The sequence below is a fragment of the Chiloscyllium punctatum genome, chromosome 3, assembly GCF_047496795.1.
Source record: "Chiloscyllium punctatum isolate Juve2018m chromosome 3, sChiPun1.3, whole genome shotgun sequence".
Lineage (NCBI taxonomy): Eukaryota > Metazoa > Chordata > Chondrichthyes > Orectolobiformes > Hemiscylliidae > Chiloscyllium > Chiloscyllium punctatum.
In genome coordinates, this window is record NC_092741.1 from 16,366,345 (window position 1) to 16,385,751 (window position 19,407).

General features: G+C 44.0%; 1 long non-coding RNA gene across 1 annotated transcript; it reads left to right on the forward strand.

Annotated features, from left to right (window-relative positions):
- The first annotated feature begins 7,007 nt into the window (after positions 1-7,007).
- Positions 7,008-18,687, forward strand: LOC140456026 (uncharacterized). Its single transcript, XR_011953121.1, has 3 exons — positions 7,008-7,061; positions 10,216-10,348; positions 16,737-18,687. It is a non-coding gene; the product is annotated as an uncharacterized lncRNA (long non-coding RNA).
- Positions 18,688-19,407: the final 720 nt, after the last annotated feature.

Here is a 19,407-nt window from a genome sequence, read left to right on the forward strand (position 1 = left end):
GGGAGAATGGACCATTGTGTCTTGTAGAGAGAGGAGGAAAACTTCATCAAGGCAGGCATCCTTGCAAGAGGATTTGCAGTCGGGTTAAAATCAACTAGGTAAAAACAATGACTGCAGAGGCTGGAAACCAGATTTTGGATTGGTGGTGCTGGAAGTGCACAGCAGTTCAGGCAGCATCCGAGGAGCAGCAAAATCGACATTTCGGGCAAAAGCCCTTCATCAGGAATAAAGGCAGAGAGACTTTAATGCAGACAGAATCACTTACTCCCTTCATCACACTTAGATTTTCATACAGAATCAGTTACTCCTTTCAACAGACACAGACTTTAAGACAGAATCACTTATTCCCTTCATCAGACATAGACTTTAATACAGAATCACTTACTCCCTTCATCACACATCGACTTTAATACAGAATCACTTACTCCCAACTGTTTTTCTCTCTGGTCTCCATTTATCACGTAGCCCACCCGTTCGTCATGTCCCAACTTTTTCCTACCTACTATCAGTTCTGATAAAGAGTCACTGCACCCAAGATGTTACTTTCTCTCCACTGGTGTTAGTTGAGCATTGAAGTTTCTCCAACAATTTTACTGTCTGAATTCTGCATCAGCTCTTCCTCATTCCCGAGTCTCTTCCATTCTCCCAGTTTCTCTGTCTCTGGCCTATCTGTTGCTACAATAGTGATATGGTCCTCCTTATCCTTACCTACCATCCCTCCAGAATCCACATTCACAGGATCATTCACCATCATACCCACCACTTCCAGAAAGATGCCACCACCAGACACATAACCCCCTCCACTCCCTTGTCAGCTTTCTGCAGAGACCGTTACCTCCAAGATATCTTGGGTGCCTTTTCCTCCATTCCCACCGCCTCCTTACAGCACCATCCCAAGCCATTGCAGAAGGTGTAACACCCGCCCATTAACTTCCTCCCTCCTCACTACTCAAGGCCCTGACACAGTTTCCAGGTGAAGTATTGATTATCTGCATTCTACTCAATCAAGTCTACTGTGTTTGTGCTCACAATGCAGTCTGCTGTACATCGTGGAGATGAAACATTGGCAACTACCTTGCAGAACATTCAATGCACAAAAATGACAATGTGTTTTCTGTTGCCTGCCACTTCAGCACACTACTGTATTACCTGGCCAGCATTTCCTTGTCAGGCTTGCTGCGGTGGTCCAGCAAAGCTCATCAGAAACTGGAAGAATAGCAGGTCATTTTGCACTTGGGCATCCTACAGCCTTCAGGACTCAATATTGAGTTCAATAATTTGAGGGCCTGAGGTTCTTTTGCCACATTCTTCCCCCAACCCCCATACACCAGATCTTGTCATCACGTAAGAGAAAGTGAGGACTGCAGATTCTGGAGAGTCAGAGTTGAAAAGTGTGGCACTGGAAAAGCACAGCAGGTCAGGCAGCATCCGAGGAGCAGGAGAGTCAACATTCTGGGCACAAGCCCTTCATGTGGAATGTCCACACATCCAACATATACGTATGAAAGTCCCTCCAGGTGAAAGACTTTTTCCTCACATCTCTAGAAACCTCACCTTAAATCTATCCCCCCAAGTAATTGACTTTCCACGAAGGGGAAATGTTTCTTCTTACCTACATTATCTAGGACTTGCATAATTTTATACATTTCAATTATGCTCTCTGTCTTCGTCTCCTCTGTTCCAATGAAAACAACCCCAATCTATCCAACCTCTCTTCCCATCATTTATATAAATGATTTGGATTAAAATATAGGAGGCGTGGTTAGTAAGCTTGCAGATGAATCCAAAATTAATGGTATAGTGGATAGTGAAGAAGTTTATCTAAAATTACAAAGTCATCTTGATTAATTGGGTCAATGGGCTGAGAGATGGCAGATGAAGTTTAATTTGGATGAATGTGAGGTATTGCATTCTGGTAATACAAACAAGGATAGTGTCACATATGCTGGTTCCTTTTTTTCTAAAAGCTGTTCATTTTCTCAAGGATACTATGTCCTTGGTCTTTTTTTCAGAGGTATCATAAATGCTTCTGGTGCTAGTTAGACTGGTTTGGTCGAGAGATTAAAGGGTATTGAAAGGCCTTCTTGTTTATATGTAAACAGATGAACCTTCAGACCAAAGTGGTCATGTTTTAGAAGTGACCCATATAATGAAAGGGGAGCAGTCAGCTCTCTAGCTGAACAGTTCAGTCCAGAACTAGTTGGGAGTTCAACAATGAGCTGTGTGGAAACTCTCTCTCTCCTTCTGCCCTTCTAACCTTAACCTGTAAGCATCTGTTCCATTTTTGTTAACTGTGGTTTAAGGGGGTTTGCTTATTGGGACTGTTGCATATATTCAGAACGGCATAATTAAGTCTAGCTTGGATAGACTGAGTTCTGTAGGGGTTCTTTAATCTGTTCTTTGTGTTTCATTGTGTAATTTTGTGAATAAATTTCTGTCTGTTTTAAAACCTAGCAGTCAACCTAGCTAACTTACTCCGAGTAATTCTCACTTTACCAAATTGCAAAGTTATGATCTGGGTTGCCTGCTCAAGAATATTTTGAGTGGTCTGGCCTAGTCCATAACAATAGGACTTATACAATTAATGGTTGGTCGTGGGAAAGTGTTGTAGAACAGGGAGACCAAAGGTTTCATGTATATAATTCTTTGAAATTTGTATCACAGATAGACAGAGTAGTTAAGAAGGCATTTAGTGTGCTTGCCTTCATTGCTCTGACCTTTGAGTATAGGAATTGAGATCATGTTGAGGTTGTACAGGATGTCGGTGAGGCCTATTCTGCAATACTGGATACAGTCCTGGTCACCCTGTTATCGGAAGGATATTAAACTGGAGAGGATTCAGGAAAGATTTGCCAATCTGTTGCTGGGAATGAAGGGTTTGAGATATAAAAATAGACTGGAGTGTAGGAGGTTGAGGGGTGACCGATTGAGGTTTATAAAATTATGAGTAGCATAGATAAAGTGAATGACAATGGTCTTTTCCATGGGGTGGGGAGTTCAAAACTAGGAGGCTTATTTTTAGGTGTGAGGAGAGTATTTGTGTATGGAATGAATTGCTGAAGAATGGGCGGCATATTGGCTCAGTGGTTAGTACTGCTGCCTCACAGCACCAGGGTCCCAGGTTCAATTCCAGCCTCAGGCAACTGTCTGTGTGGAGTTTACACATTCACCCCATGTCTGTGTGGGTTTTCTCCAGGTGCTCTGGTTTCCTCCCGCAGGCCACGTGAATTGGCCATACTAAACATTTTTTTGCAGATCAAATCCTCTTCATTTCTTTTAGATTAGATTAGATTACTTACAGTGTGGAAACAGGCCCTTCGGCCCAACAAGTCCACACCGCCCCGCCGAAGCGTAACCCACCCATACCCCTACATCTACATTTACCCCTTACCTAACACTATGGGCAATTTAGCATGGCCAATTCACCTGGCCGGCACATCTTTGGAGTGTGGGAGGAAACCGGAGCACCCGGAGGAAACCCACGCAGACACGGGAAGAACGTGCAAACTTCACACAGTCAGTCGCCTGAGGTGGGAATTGAACCCGGGTCTCAGGCGCTGTGAGGCAGCAGTGCTAACCACTGTGCCACCGTGCCGCCCACCAAGTGGGAACACTTTCTCCTGATCTATTCTATCCAGCCTGCTCATGATTTTAAAAGCTTCTAACAGATCTTCTAGGTTCCTTCTCTCCAAGAAGAACTGTCCCAATTTCTTCAATCTTTCTTATAACATGGCACCCAGAGCTAAAAGGTGATGTGAAATGACATCACAGCTAATTAAATAAACTTCAATTCTATTTTCTCACCTTTCCCCCATAACTCTCAATTCCCTTACTGATTAAAAATCAGCTTTGAATATATGTAAGAATCCAGCATTGACAACCTTCTGCAGTAAATAATTATATAAGAGACCTTGAAGTGAGGGTTATAATTCCTTGAAAGTGGAAGCACAGGTAGATATGATAGTGAAGAAAGTGTTTAGTATGCTTGCATTTATTGGTCAGTGCATTGAGTATAGGAGTTGGGAGATAATGATGCGGCTGTACAGGACATTGGTTAGGCTACTATTGGAATACTGTGTCCATTTCTGGTCTCCCTGCTATAGGAAGGATAGGGGTGGATAGAGTAAATAGACAAGGTCTTTTCCCTAGGTACACTTACAACATTTAAAAGCTATCTGAATGGGTATATGAATAGAAAGGATTTAGAGGGATATGAGCCAAATCCTGGCAAATGGGCTGAGATTTATTTAGGATATCTGGTTGGCATGGATGAGCTCATTCTGTGTATCTCTATGACTGAGAAAACCCTTTGAGAAAATGAATTTTTCCTCATCTCTGTCTTAACTGTAATTCTGTAATTATGGCCTCTGGGTCTCTCCCTCATGAGGGGAAATAACCTTTCTTGCATCTACTCTGTCAATCCTCTAAAAATCTTATACGTTTTAACCAAGCCGCCTCTCATTCTTCCAAACTCCAATGAATGTAGCTGGAGTGTTTTGAGAGGGTCAAAAAGTGTGGTCTTTGGAAAAGCACAGCAGGTCAGGCAACATCCAACAAGCAGGAGAATGGGGGGGGGGGGAGTGGAAAGTGGGCTGGGAGATAAATAGGAGGGTGTGGGTGGGGCTAGGAGTGAAGTAGCTGGGAAGACAATAGGTAGATGTAGGTGGGGGGTTATGGTGATAGGTCAGAGAGGGTGATTAGTTATGCACATGGGATCATGGACTTCATAAAGTGGGAAAGCTATCCTGAACCTTCTAAAATGCTAGTTAAGACACAAATAAAGCACGGCATCCTATTCTTAACTGTCACCATGTGAATGTTCTTAAGATATAGCGTGGGAAATCTACCACAATGGTTTCAAAGATGAGAAAATTTAACGACAATTTTGGTCAGAGATGCTGGGATTTTCTTCCTTGGAGCTAAGATTGAGGATCGGTTTGATAGAGGTGCACACAATTATGTCAGATTGGAATAAAATAGCTAAAGAAAGCTACGTGATGGTACAACTACTTGGAGGCATAGGTTTAAAGTTTTGAGAAAGAGATGAAGGGGGATCAGAGGATGAACTTTTTTTTAAAGTGAATCTCATAACCTGGAACTTGCTGCCCATGAGGGAACAATGGCAGTGGGATAATAACTAATTAATTTGTTTTTGTGACATAGATTGAGCGATAAATATTGCCCAGAATACAGGGAGAAATCCCTGCTCTTCTCTGAAGTATTACCATGGAATCATTTTTATCTGGCCATGGATCAGATGTCATTCGTGGGTCATTCCCTCAGTAGAGTCCTGCATCAGAGAATCCAGCTTGATGTTTGATCTCACTTTCTGGACTAAACCCATAATTCTATCTCAGATGTAAAACTACTAACACCAGATAGCTGTTCCATCTTACTTAATCAGAACAATTCCAATTCCCCAAAAACATTAAGACTAATATTGTTGGCAAGGCAGTCAGCTGTTCTTGCTGTGTTGAACAATCTAACATTGAATAAAAAATAAATCAGATATTTAATTAATATTCCACTCCCCACGTGAGAATGTGTATAGGGTATAAGCAGAAAGTGAAAGAATTAGGTTCTGAGTTTTGTGAAACAGGAGGTTCAGCTGAGTACAGATAGGGAAAGAGTTAAGTTTTGAGTTTTGTGAAACAAGAGGTTCAGCTGAGCAGGAAGTAGATCAGATAAGAATTTACAGTTAACAATGGGGTGCTGGAGGCAAGGGTAATGGGTTAACAAAGTAGAAAAGCATTAATTATGTAGAACCATTTAACAAGGTGTATGTTACATCAGTTAACAAGGTGAAAAGTATTTATTATGTGAAGCCAGTTATTCATTGTGTAATAACAGAAGGCTTAATCTTTACTATTGACACTCGTTGATTGTAATGATCACCCAATCAATATGCATGTTGCCTTATCTGGCTGCTCCCCCTTGTAAAATGACTAATAATTCATTGAGAAACTGTTGTTCCAGAGAAGACCGTGAATTCATGTCTCTGTGCACATGGTGATCGTTCGCTCTCTCTCCAGAGCCTGGAATGAAGATGAAGGAGCGAAAACTACTCTCTGTCTCTGAGCATTTTGCTTCAACTGACGGGGGGAGCAGGATGACAATATTGGCGTAGTCAACAGGATCTAAATGGATAGTTACAATTGGACGATGTCAGCGGCCGCCCAGGACATCGGTGTCTCGAGGGCCCACAAGGTAAGATTTTAAACCTTGGTCCCTCTTGATATTCCTGTGTGCTGGAGATGGTCTCCTCATTGAAACGCTCTCTATTCTAGGGATTCCTCTAACGGTAATTGGTTCAGTCAAGAGACACAGTTTTGCAAGCGCGCTGGCAGGCAGAGGTTTGAGTCCTCTGCATGATACTGGGGTTAGGGTCCCCTGGGGTGGGATTGTTGAGGTTTGAGTCCTCTGTGTGGTACTGGGGTTAAAGTTCCCTGGGGTGGGTTTGGTTGAGGTTCAGGTCCACTGCGCGGTACTGGGGTTTGGATCATCTGGGGTGGGTTTGGTTGTGGTTTGAGCTCTTTGTGACTGAGGTTCGAGTCCTCTGCACAGTACTGGGGTTGAAGTCCCCAGGGGTGGGTTTGATTGAGGTTCAAGTCCTCTATGAGGTATTGGGGTTTGACTCTACTGGGTGGGTTGATTTGAGGTTCAAGTCCTCTGCACTGTGCTGAAGTTGGAGCTTTCTGTGTTTACGTGAGCTTCAGGTGTTCCATTTGAGGTTTGAGCTTTCGGTGTTGAAGTCAGCTTCACGCTCTGTGTTTAAGCAAGGTTTGAGCTCTGTGTTTAATCGGGATTTGAGTTTTCTATGTTTAATTGGGATTAGACCACTCTGTGTTTAACTGGGGTTCGAATTTTCTGTATTCAAGTGGAAATTGAGTTTTCTGTGTTCAGTTGGGATTTGGGTTCTCTGTGTTTAAGTGCAGTTCAAGCCCCAGTGAGGAGTAAAGTGAGAAAGGGGTTAAAGTCCCCTAGTGGTGAAATTTGAGACTTTGTGAGTCTTTGTTCTGGGGGAAGAGAGTGGCTTGGATTGCAGCACCATGTGGTCTACTGTGAGCGTTTTCTCTTTTTATAAGTATAATTTCAGTGAGAGAATGCAAGAATAAATTTTAAAATGAGAAATGCTGAAATTAACGCTGTAAACGAAATGTAAATTGTGCCATAATGAGAGTGTTTCATGTTTAAAAATTTGGTTTAAAAAACTGGTTCAGAAAATCCTTTTATAAGTAATTGTTTTGCCTTATTTAAATCAGGCTGCCAATTCAATGTGTTTTGTGGGCTATGTAATGGGGCAGATTTTGTTTTTACATTGAATTTGTACAACATTATGTCCTTTTTAAAGTGATCAAACTTGTAACCTTCAAGCAAATTGATTGAGTGTCTTGAGCCCCCCTGATTTGTTTCAAATTCTACAATGCCTGTTTAAAAAGGAACAGTTGGGTCAGTGGTCATGTTTTAACCAGATGAGAGTATTGTATTATAATATCTTTGCTGCTGTGTTTTCAATGCAGAGTGTTTACAATGCAGAGTGTTTACAAAAAGGAGAGTGCATTTTTAGTTTGATGTTTTAGATTTTGTTAAGATTTTCTAGAGAATATTAGAACTTTAGGCTGAGCTGTTTAAATTTGGTTAATTATTGTCAAGACTTCATTGGCCCTCTTTATATTGCAAATTCAAAGAATGTTGATCGCTACCAAAGTAATTCCGACTATTTTATTTGGGAAGTTTCACTTGGAGAACATATTTTAAAATATTCAGCATTTGTTTCCCATGAATATTTGAGATTTGAATCTGAACTGAAACTGTCTCTTCAAGTGCTAATGCACAGGAAACAGTTTGTTGTCTTCTTGCTGTTCCAGATTCTGAAAATACTTTTCCTGACAGTTTTCACATAAGCTGATAATGTGTTGCTGGAAAAGCGCAGCAGGTCAGGCAGCATCCAAGAATCAGGAGAATCGACGTTTCGGGCATAAGCCCTTCTTCAGGAATGAGAAAAGTGTGTCCAGCAGGCTAAGATAAAAGTTAGGGAGGAGGGACTTGGGGGAGGGGCGTTGGAAATGCGATAGGTGGAAGGAGGTCAAGGTGAGGGTGATAGGCCGGAGTAGGGTTGGGGGCGGAGAGGTCAGGAAGAAGATTGCAGGTCAGGAAGGTGGTGCTGAGTTCGAGGGTTGGGACTGAGACAAGGTGGGGGAGGGGAAATGAGGAAGCTGGAGAAATCTGAGTTCATCCCTTGTGGTTGGACGGTTCCTAGGCAGAAGATGAGGCGCTCTTCCTCCAGGCGTCCTGTTGCTATGGTCTGGCGATGAAGGAGTCCAAGGACCTGCATGTCCTTGTTGGAGTGGGAGGGGAAGTTGAAGTGTTGAGCCACGGGACAGTTGGTTTGGTTAGTCTGGGTGTCCCAGAGGTGTTCTCTGAAACGTTCCGCAAGTAGGCGGCCTGTCTCTCCAATATAGAGGCCACATCGGGTGCAGCGGATGCAATAAATGATGTGTGTGGAGGTGCAGGTGAATTTGTGGCGGATATGGAAGGATCCCTTGGGGTCTTGGAGGGAAGTAAGGGGGGAGGTGTGGGCGCAAGTTTTGCATTTCAAGCGGTTGCAGGGGAAGGTGCCGGGAGTGGAGGTTGGGTTGGTGGGGGGTGTGGACCTGACGAGGGAATCACGGAGGGAGTAGTCTTTTCGGAACGCTGATTGGGGAGGCAGGGAAACATATCCCTGGTGGTGGGATCTGTTTGGAGGTGGCGGAAATGACGACGGATGATACGCTGTATGTGGAGGTTGGTGGGGTGGTAGGTGAGGACCAGTGGGGTTCTGTCCTGGTGGAAATTGGAGGGGCAGGGCTCAAGGACGGAGGAGCGGGAAGTGGAGGAGATGCGGTGGAGAGCATCGTCGACCACGTCTGGGGGGAAGTTGTGGTCTTTGAAGAAGGAGGCCAGCTGGGTTGTACGGTATTGAAACTGGTCCTCCTGGGAGCAGATGCAGCGGAGACAAAGGAATTGGGAATATGGGATGGCGTTTTTACAGGGGGCAGGGTGGGAGGAGGTGTAGTCTAGGTAGCTGTGGGAGTCGGTCGGTTTATAGTAAATGTCCGTGTTGATTCGGTCGCCCGAGATAGAAATGGAAAGGTCTAGGAAGGGGAGGGAGGAGTCTGAGACGGTCCAGGTGAATTTGAGGCCAGGGTGGAAGGTGTTGGTAAAATGGATGAACTGTTCAACCTCCTCGTGGGAGCATGAGGCAGCGCCGATACAGTCATCGATGTAGCAGAGGAAAAGGTGGTGCCATTGTAGCTGCGGAAGATGGACTGTTCCACATATCCTACGAAGAGGCAGGCATAGCTGGGGCCCATGCGGGTGCCCATGGCTACTCCTTTGGTTTGGAGGAGGTGGGAGGATTGGAAAGAGAAGTTGTTGAGGGTGAGGACCAGTGCAGTCAGTTGAAGGAGGGTGTCGGTGGAAGGGTACTGGTTGGTACGGCGGGAAAGGAAGAAGTGGAGGGCTTTGAGTCCTTCGTGTTGGGGGATGGAGGTGTACAGGGACTGGATGTCCATGGTGACGATAAGGCGTTGGGGAACGGGGAAGCAAAAATCATGGAGGCGGTGGAGGGCGTGGGTGGTGTCCTGAACGTAGGTGGGGAGTTCTTGGACTAAGGGGGACAGGACCGTGTCGAGGTATGCAGAGATGAGTTTGGTGGGGCAGGAGCAGGCTGAGACAATGGGTCGGCCGGGGCAGTCAGGTTTGTGGATTTTGGGCAGGAGGTAGAAACGGGTGGTGCGGGGTTGTGGGACTGAGGTTGGAGGCGGTGGATGGGAGATCCCCTGAGGTGATGAGGTTATGGATGGTTTGGGAGATGATGGTTTGGTGGTGGGATGGTTTGGTTTTCACATTAGCCAAATATCAATTTGTTAAAAGGAAAATAAGTTTTGAATAACCTGAATGAGGTTCTGCCGAGGGTTTAATTTTAGGATCATTGATTATTGTTTATAATTGACTGAATTGTTTAGGCAGTAAAATTTGGAAGTTTATGGATTGCATAAAACTTGATAATGTCATAAATAGTGAACAGAGTAAAAGATTTCAAGAATTCAAAGAATGTTGACATACAATTTAGTGTAGTTAAATGTGTGACTGTCTTTATACTGAGAACCACCTTGGCAAGGAGGGACTGAGATCAGAATTGCAGTTATTTTCAGCAGCTAACATTTTCTCTAGAGTTTCTCCATTCACAGGTAAAGCATTCCTTTGCACTATCGCTCACCCCTCCACAACCTGATCCAACAGATTCAATCAGCTCCCCAGTCATGAGCACAAAAAGTGAAGAAGATAGGAAAACAGTAAAGAGGAGGTTGGTATGCTTTTTGTCAGTGGCCTTCATATGGACATTAAACCACATGTGCTTTACCTTCTCTTTCAATCATTTAAGGGATATGAAGGTTCTCTGATCAAGCTAACATTACAACAAACGGTTGGTTTTGTTACATTAACAGCAGAGCAGAAGCAAAGAATGCTGCATTCACCTGTCCCACTGCTGTAGCTGCTGCACTGCATGCTCAGATGTGCTGGTATCCTCCATCTGAAGCATCTCCGCAAGGATGGAAGTCTTGTCAGTTTTGTAAAGCATTTAACAGCGTATTCAAGAAATCCAATTTCTCTGTGGAGTGGTGTGCAAGGTCAGGCTGGATTTTGTTTTCAGGTTGGACTTTACTGAAGGAGATTTTGGAGAACTGGCTCATTTTCACTCGACTTGGAGGGGATGGAGTGGTCACTAACGACTGCGGATTTAAGAACTTTACTGATTAATTTTATTCCACATGGGAGGATTCTCCAAACTCTGATTACTGTAATGGACTAGTAATTTTTGTTATAATCATTGAATGTTGTGTATCAATAACTTGCCCAAATACTGGCTGTCAGTCTTATGAAAACTGGTTATCATGAAATGATAAAAGGAGGGAATGAGAATGTGTATTGGGCATAAGCAGGCAGTGAAAGAGTTATGGCTTGAGGTTTGTGAAACAAGAGGTTCAGCGAAGCATGACTCAGATCAGATACGAACTTACAGTTAACAATCAGGCAAGGGTAGTGGGTTAACAAGGTAGAAAAACAAATTATGTACAGCCATTTAACAAGATATGGTAGCATTCTGTACGTAACATCTTTCAACAAGGTCAAAAGTATTCATCATGCAAATCCAGTTATTCATTGTGTAACAGCAGATGGCTTAATCTTTAATATTGACACTCGCTGATTGTAATGGTCACCCAATTAATATGTATGTTGCCTTATCTGGATGCTCCTCCCTGTAAAATGACTATATAGTTCATTGAGAAACTATTGTTCCACCAAAGACTGTGAACTCATGACTCTGTGTACGTGGACAATCATTCCCTCTCCCTCCAGGGCCTGAAATAAAGATGGAGGTAAAACTATACTGTGTCTCTGAGCATTTTGTTTTGACTGGGGAGGGAAACGACAGGATGACACACCAACCAAATCTTATTGTGTAGATGATGTAATGCAAGTTGGATTTAACTTCATTACCACTGGGATTTTGGGGCACTGTTTTTCTTATAATTGTAGCAAGAAAGACTTGTGTGTATATAGCACCTTTCATGATCATGAGATATCAAAGCATATTACAAACAATGATGTATTTTTCATATTCATTAATCCATTGAAAATAATCAGCTAAAGAGCACTGGATTGAGGCAGGTTTAAACCTTTTCCATATACCCTTTGCATCTCTATGACCCATTGCCTTTATCTTCACTTGTTTAGGCTGGAGTAGGAGAGAGAGAGACCAGTACTGAACCACAGCTGTTTAACTGCATGCACTGTAGAGAAACCCAACCCTCCCACTCCAGAGGAGATTCTTTGGTTCTGTCTGTGTGACAGTTCATGTAACTTGAACACAGCTCCCAAGGTGTACAGACCAGTGCTTCAACATTCTCCATTCAATCGCCAAGAGCTTATGAATATGTATCATTACCACAAAGGGTGGTCTCCCAAACAATTATATATATTCTCTTCCCTCCCCCTCCCCCTCCCCCACCGCATTAAAGTCTGTCAGCATTTCTGAAAAGGCAACTTAACATCTTAATTGTGGATTTTCCCTGACAGCTGGTAAGCCTTTAAATGGGACTGGATCAAAGAGGATGGGGGAGGGGAGAAGCAGAACAAATGACGAGATTTCAGCATTTCTGATTTGGAATGGAGTGATTGTTCTCTCCTCTACAAGCCTCCTCTCATGTATCAGCTTCATTTTGGGCTTGCTGGTTGTGAACTATAGTTCAGTCTCCGCTTTATAGAACTTTAGTTAGGCCACACTTGGATTTATTGCGTATAGTTCTGGTCTCGACACTACCAGAAAGATTTGGATGCTTTGGAGGAGGTACAGAATAGGTTTACAAGGATGTCTGGTATGGGGGAATATTAGCTATGAGGAAATATTGGATAGCTGGGGTTGTTTTCACAAGAACCCACAAGGTTGAGGGGCACCCTGATAGAAGTGTATAAGATTGTGAATGGCATAGGTAGAGTGGAAAGCATGAGGCTTTTTCCCAGGGTGGAGGAGTCAGTTACTAGGGTACACAGGTTCAAGGTGGGGGGACATTTAAAAGAAATGTGTGAGGCATATATTTCACAAAAAGGCTGGTGTGTGTCTGGATTGCACTGTCAGAGGAGGTGATGGACGCAGGCACAATAGTAGCCTTCAAGAAGCTCTTGGACCAAGACATGGATAGGAAGGGAATAGAGGGATACAGATCCTATACATGAAGACGCATTTAGTATGGAAGGGCAAAATGTGTCAGTGCAGGCTTGGAGGGCCAAAGAGCCTGATCCTCTGCTATTTTGTTACTTATTCTTCTTTATTCTAATGAACAGCCAGGGCCCAAGTATTGGGTCCTTTTCGTACCTCACTAGTCACTGCCTGCCACTTGGAAAAAGACCCAATTATTCTCTCTTCCTGTTTCATCCCTGTCAGAATTCATGCAATGTATTAACTATAGAATCTTGACAGTGCAGAAACAGGCCATTCAGCCTAACAAGGCCACACCAACCCTCCGAAGAGCATCCCACCCCCTTTCCCTGTAACCTGACATTTCCCATGGCTAACGCACTTAACCTACACATTACTAAACACTATGGGCAATTTAGCATAGCAAAACCACGTAATGTGCACATCTTTGGGCTGTGGGAGGAAACGGGAGGAAACCCATGCAGACACGGGGATCATGTGCCTACTCCACACAGTGGGTTGCCCTAGGGGGTGGAATCGAACCCAGGTCCTTTAGCGCTATGAACCACTGAGCCACCGTGCCGCCCTTTGTTTGCCTTATCTCATGCACTAACATTGATCAATAATCTCTTCCATGGCACCTTCCAAAGTTTTGCAAAATCCAAGTACACCAAAGTCCCCGGTTCTTATCTATTCAACCAGTTACACCCTCAAAACAAAACTCCAGTAGATTTTGTTAAGCATGATTTGCCTTCATAAACCTGTGTTAACTTCATCCAATCTTGTCAATACATTCCAAAATATTGTTGTACAGACGTATTCAATGCCGCATAAGACACAGGAAAAGATGTAGGGCAGTCGACCCACCGAATCTGCTCCTCCATTTGGTGAGATCATGTTGATCTCATTCCACTTTCCTGCCTTCAAAATCCTTGATTTCCTGAGTGATTAAAAATTTATATCTCAGCCTTGAATGGAGGACAAAAAGGGGATTTGAGATAGCTTTGGCAAATACGATTAAGGAAAATCCAAAGGGTTTTTACAAATTCATTAAGGGTAACTAGGGAGAGAATAGGGCACCTCAAAGTTCAGCAAAACAGCTTTTGTGTGGCCGCAAGAGATGGGGGAGATACTAAACGAGTAATTTGTATCAACGTTTACTCTGGAGGAGGACATGGAAGATATAGAATGTAGGGATATAGATGGTGACATCTTGAGAAATGTCAAGATTAGAGTAGTGCAGGAAAAGCGCAGCAGGTCAGGCAGCATCCAGGAGCAGTAAAATTGACATTTCAGGCAAAAGCCCTTCATCAGGAATGACTCTCATCTTGACTCAATCCCCAGCATCTGCAGTGCCTACTTTCGCCTGACATCTTGAAAAACTGTCCATAGTACAGAGGAGGACCTGCAGTGTGTCTTGAAATGCATAAAGGTGGATAAATCCCCAGGACCTGATGCTATAACTCTGCGGGAAGCTAGGGAAGTGATTGCTGGGCCTTTTGCTGAGATATTTGTATCATCGATAGTCAGAGGAGAGATGCTGGAAGATTGGAGGTTGGCAAACGTGGAACCACTATTTAAGAAAGCTGGTAAGGACAAGCCAGGGACCTATAGACCAATGAGCCTGACATCGGTGGTGGGCAAGTTGTTGGACGGAATCCAGAGAGACAGGATTTACACATATTTGGAAAGGTAAGGACTGATTAGGGATAGTCAACATGGTTTCTGCGTAGGAAATCATGTCTCATGAACTTTATTGAGTTTTTTGAAGAAGTAACAAAGAGGGTTGATGAGGGCAGAGCAGTGGACATGGTCTATATTGACTTCAGTAAGGCATTCAACAATGTTCCCCATGGGAGACTGGTGAGCAAGGTTAGATCTCATGGAATACAAGGAGAACTAGCCATTTGGATACAGAACTGGCTCCAAGGTAGAAGACAGAGGGTTGTTTTTCAGACTGGAGGCCTGTGACCAGTGGAGCGCCACAAGGATCGGTGCTGGGTCCACCACTTTTCATCATTTATATAAACGATTTGAATGTGAGGATAAGAGGTACAGTTAGTAAGTTTGCAGATGACACCAAAATTGGAGTGCAGTGGACAGCAAATAAGGTTACCTCAGATTACAACAGGATCTTGATCAGATGGGCCAATGGCCTGAGGAGTGGCAGATGGAGTTTAATTTAAATAAATGTGAGGTGCTGCATTTTAGGAAAGCAAATCTTAGCAAATACGTAAATGTTGCAAAACTTATACACTTAGTGGTAAGGTCCTAGGGAGTGTTGTTGAACAAAGAGACCTTGGAGTCCAGGTTCATAATTCCTTGAAAGCAGAGTCGCAAGTAGTTAGGATAGTGAAGAAGGCAATTGGTATGCTTTCCTTTATTGTTCAGAGTACTGAGTACAGGAGTTGGGAGGTCATGTTGCGGCTGTACAGGACATCGGCTCACCCACTTTTAGAATATTGCGTGCAATTCTGATCTCCTACTTAGAGTAATAGAGGCACATAGCATGGAAACAGACCATTCAGTCCAACGTGTCCATGCCAACCAGATATTCCAAACCAATCTAGTCTCATCTGTCAGCAGCCAGCCCATGTCCCTCTAAAGCTTTCCTATTCATATACTCATCCAGATGCCTTTTAAATGTTGCAATCGTACTAACCTCCACCACTTCCTTTGGCAGTTCGTTCCATACATGTACCAACCTCTGAGTTGAAGAATTGCCTCTCATGTCCATTTATATCTTTCCCCTCTCACCCTAAACCTATGCTCTCTAGTTCTGGACTCCCCCACCCCAGGGAAGAGACTTTGTCTATTTTTCCATACATGCTCCTCATGATTTTATAAACTTCTATAAGGTCACCCCTCAACCTCCGACACTCCTGGAAAATAGCCCCAGCTCTCTCCCTATAGCTCAAACCCTCCAACCCTGGCAAGAACCTTGTAAATCTTTTCTTGGATGTGAGCATAAGAGGTACAGTTCGTAAGTTTGCAGATGACACCAAAATTGGAGGTGTAGTGGGCAGCGAAGAGGTTACCTCAGATTACAACAGGATCTTGATCAGATGGGCCAATGGGCTGAGAAGTAGCAGATGGAGTTTAATTCAAAAAAATGTGAGGTGCTGCATTTTGGGAAAGCAAATCTTAGCAGAACTTATACACTTAATGGTAAGGTCCTAGGGAGTGTTGCTGAACAAAGAGACCTTGGAGTGCAGGTTCATAGCTCCTTGAAAGTGGGGTCGCAGGTAGTTAGGATAGTGAAGAAGATGTTTGGTATGCTTTCCTTTATTGGTCAGAGTATTGAGTACAGGAGTTAGGAGGTCATATTGCTGCTGTACAGGACATTGGTTAGTTTTGGAATATTACGTGCAAATCTGGTCTCCTCTTAATCGGAAGGATATTGTGAAACTTATCAGAAAGATGTTGTGAAACCTGAAAGGATTCAGAAAAGATTTATAAGGATGTTGCCGGGGTTAGAGGAGTTTGAGCTAGAGGGAGAGGCTGACTAGGCTGGGGCTGTTTTCTGTGGAGCGTTGGAAGCTGAGGGGTGACCTTATAGAGGTTTACAAAATCATGAGGGGCATGGATAGGATAAATAGACAAGGTCTTTTCTCTGGGGTGGGGGAGTCCAGAACAAGAGGGCACAGGTTTAGGGTAAGAAGATAAAGATTTAAAAGGGACATATGGGACAACTTTTTCACACAATAGGTATTGAATGAGCTGCCAGAGGGAGTGGTGGAGGCTGGTATAATTGCAACATTTAAAAGGCATCTAGATGCGTATACGAATAGGAAGGGTTTGGAGGGATATGGGACAAGTCCTGGCAAATGGGACTAGGTTAGGTCAGGATATCTGGTTGGCATGGACGAGTTGGACCGAAGGGTCTGTTTCTGTGCTGTACATCTCTATGACTCTATTTGGCTGTTGTTTCTGCCTTTAAATATACTCAACCCTGCTGCATATTTAAATTTCCATTATTTTTCTTTACATTCAGTCCCAGAGAGATTTTCTGCTGCTTCTCATAGTTTGGATTGATCATGCACAACTACCACAGCGACCAGTATGGAAACAGAAGTCGATTCAGCTCCTTGTGATGTACCAGACCAATGTGGAGGACTGCATACCGAGGAAGTCAATCCAGGTGTTCCCCAACAGGAAACCCTGGAAGAATCAGGACCTACAGAACCTGCTAAAAACCAGACGTGAGGCCTTCAGATCAGGAGACCCACTCAAATATAAGGAATCCAAGCATGACCATTGCAGAGCCATTAAGACAGCCAAGGACCAATACCGATCCAAACTAGAGACCCAGACTGGCACCCGGTGACTATGGCAAGGACTGAATAACATCACAGGTTCTAAAAAGAGACAGTGCAAGGTAGCAGACAATGACAAATCCCTCCCAGAGCATCTCAACGCCTTCTATGCTCGCTTTGAGCAGAGAGGTAACATCTATTCCGACAAGTCCTGATGAACCTATCTCAACAGTCACTGCATCAGAGGTCAGATCAGTTTTCCTTTGTGTGAATCCAAGGGAAGCAATGGGACCACTCAGAGCATGCACAGATCAACTGACAGAGGTCATCTCTGACATCTTCACCCTCTCCCTGCAGCAGGCCACTGTCCCTGTCTGTTTCAAGACGGCCAACATCATCCCTGTGCCTAAGAAGGCTCATGCAGCATGCTTCAATGACTACTGCCCAGTGGCCCTAACTTCGGTGGTCATAAAGTGCTTTGAAAGGCTGGTCATGGCATTAATCCACTCCAGCCTCCCCATTCCTCTTAACCTACTCCAATTTGTCTATTGGACCAACCGATCCGCGTCAGATGCCATATCACTTGCCCTTCACGCCTCCCTAGAACATCTTGACACCAAGAACAGCTACAGTTCAGCCTTCAACTCATTATCCCTTGAGACTGATTATTAAACTTAGTGATCTCAGACTAAGCCCCATTCTCTGCAACTGGATCCTCAGTTTCCAGAAGATTGGGGATAATATTTCATCCTCACTAACACTCAACACTGGAGCCCCCCAGGGGTGTGTACTCAGCCCCTTACTGTACTCACTGTATACCCATGACTGCGTTGCTAAATAATAGACTAATGCCATTTACAAGTTTGATGATGACACCATCATGGTCAGTCGAATCTCACATGACGACGAAACAGACTAGACTATGAGAGGTGGAAGATCTGGAAAAATGGTGCACTGAGAACAACCTAACTTTCAATGCCAGCAAAACCAAGGAACTCATTATTGACTTTCGGCGGGATATTATTCATGCCCCCCTACACATTAACATCACAGAGGTAGAACGAGTGGAGATTGTCAAGCTCCTGGGAGTGGTTAGCAACAACAAGCTGTCTGGACTCTTCATGTTGACGCACTGGCTACAAAGGCCCAACACGTCTCTTCTTCCTCAGGCAGCTGAGAAAATTTGGCATGACACAGCAATTACCCTTGCCAACCTTTATAGGTGTGCTATCGAGAGCATTCTGTCTGGATGTATTACTTCCTGGTATGGCAACTGGATCATTCAAGATCGGAGATGGTTATAGAGAGTGGTGAACTCACAAAGGCCAACCTCCCATCTATAGAATTCATCTACCAGGCCTGCTGTCAAGGAAAGGCAACTAGCATTCTTAAAGATCCATCCCACCCCGACAATGTTTTTCTACAACCTCTACCATCAGGGAGAAGGTACAGAAGCCTGAACACACACACCAGCGGTTTCTGTAACAGTTTCTACCCAACTGTTGTTCAAATACTGAATGGACTTACAAACTCCTAACATTTGCCTGTACCTGTGTTTTTGTTTTTGCTGTTGTTTATCTATTATTTACTATTTATGCTACTTAACTCTGTGATCTGCTTGTATTGCTCGCAAGACAAAGCTTTTCACTGTGCCTTGGTATACATGACAATAAACTCAATTCAATTCAATTCAGTTCACCATGGCTGATCTGTAACACATTGTTGACTTTCCTGCTCCTCTTATACTGTCTGGCCTGCTGTGTTTTTCCAGCTCCACATTTTATCAAACACCACCAGTAATGGTGTTTCACTTTGCTTCCAGAATCACAGATTTGTTACATGTAGAAAGATGTCATTTGGCCCATCCTATTTATATGGGGCGGCATGGTAGCTCAGTGGTTAGCACTGCTGCCTCACAGCGCCAGGGACCCAAGTTTGATTCTAGCCTTAGGCGACTGGCTGTGTGGAGTTTGCATTCTCCCCGTGTCTACCCGGGTTTCCTCTGGGTGCTCCAGTTTCCTCCCACAATCCAAAGATGTGCAGGTCAGGTGAATTGGCCATGCTAAATTGCCCTTCGTGTTATGTGCATTTGTCAGAGGGAAATGGGTCTGGGTGGGTTACTCTTTGGAGGGTCAGTGTTGGCTTGTTGGGCCAAAGGGCCTGTTTCTACACTTTAGGGAATCTAATCTAAAAAATATGGTGGAAGTGGGTACAGTTACAATGTTTGAAAGACTTACCTTCCCATCACCCGACTTCCTTCCCAGCCCCTCCCCCTCCCTTCGACTGCTCCCTGCCACCAACCAGATTCATTCCTCCCATTGACCAACCAGGTCATACCCTCTACCTATCTTCGTCTCTCCCCAATTCACCACTCTGCCCCGACTACCCCCTTTGTCTGCAGCTCCCCCT